Source organism: Mustela putorius, unplaced genomic scaffold, assembly GCF_011764305.1.
Source record: "Mustela putorius furo isolate JIRA1106 unplaced genomic scaffold, ASM1176430v1.1 tig00003834_pilon_pilon_pilon, whole genome shotgun sequence".
Taxonomy (NCBI): Eukaryota; Metazoa; Chordata; class Mammalia; order Carnivora; family Mustelidae; genus Mustela; species Mustela putorius.
Window position 1 is genome coordinate 108,795,786 of NW_025421987.1, and position 841 is coordinate 108,796,626.

Sequence of the window (841 nt, forward strand, 5' to 3'; positions counted from 1 at the left end):
GAGGGGGGGAGAGAGCGAGCACAGGCAGACAGAATGGCAGGCAGAGGCAGAGGGAGAAGCAGGCTCCCTGCCGAGCAAGGAGCCCGATGTGGGACTCGTCCCAGGACTCTGGGATCACGACCCGAGCCGAAGGCAGCCGCTCAACCAACTGAGCCACCCAGGTGTCCCTAGAATTGAGGACTTTTAATGATCTAAACCCAGCTCTGAGATGGAGAGGTATTTATTTATGTATTTATTTGCTTGTTTATTTATTTATTCAAAAAAATCTGTGAATACATATTCACAGAATAGGATGCTTTATATTACTATGTTGAAAATGGAAGTTGGAGATAGGCATGAGAGATCAAAGAAGAGTTTTTTTTTTAAGATTTTATTTATTTATTTGACATACAGGGATCACAAGTAGACAGAGAGGCAGGCAAAGAGAGAGAGGAGGAAACAGGCTCCCCGCTGAGCAGAGAGCCTGATTCGAGGCTCAATCCCAGGACCCTGAGATCATGACCTGAGCCGAAGGCAGAGGCTTTAACCCACTGAGCCACGCAACTCCCCCAAAGAAGAGTTTTAAGGGAGCAGCATTACTGTGCCCTGAGAGTTGACCCTGTGCCCTGATCTGTTTTAACATGTTGTTACCTGTTTTGTATTGATGAGAAACTCACCAACATTCAGAGGGCTAATGGGATAGCCCAAAGCTCCCCCTTAAGGAAGTGCCAGAGTTAGAATTTAAATTCACATCCACCTGGTGCCAAAGCCTAAGGTCATGTCCTGAGCCGAAGGCAGAGGTTTTAACCCAGGTGCCCCCTGTTTTTATTTATAGATGAAATGGCACACTTTGAACAATAGA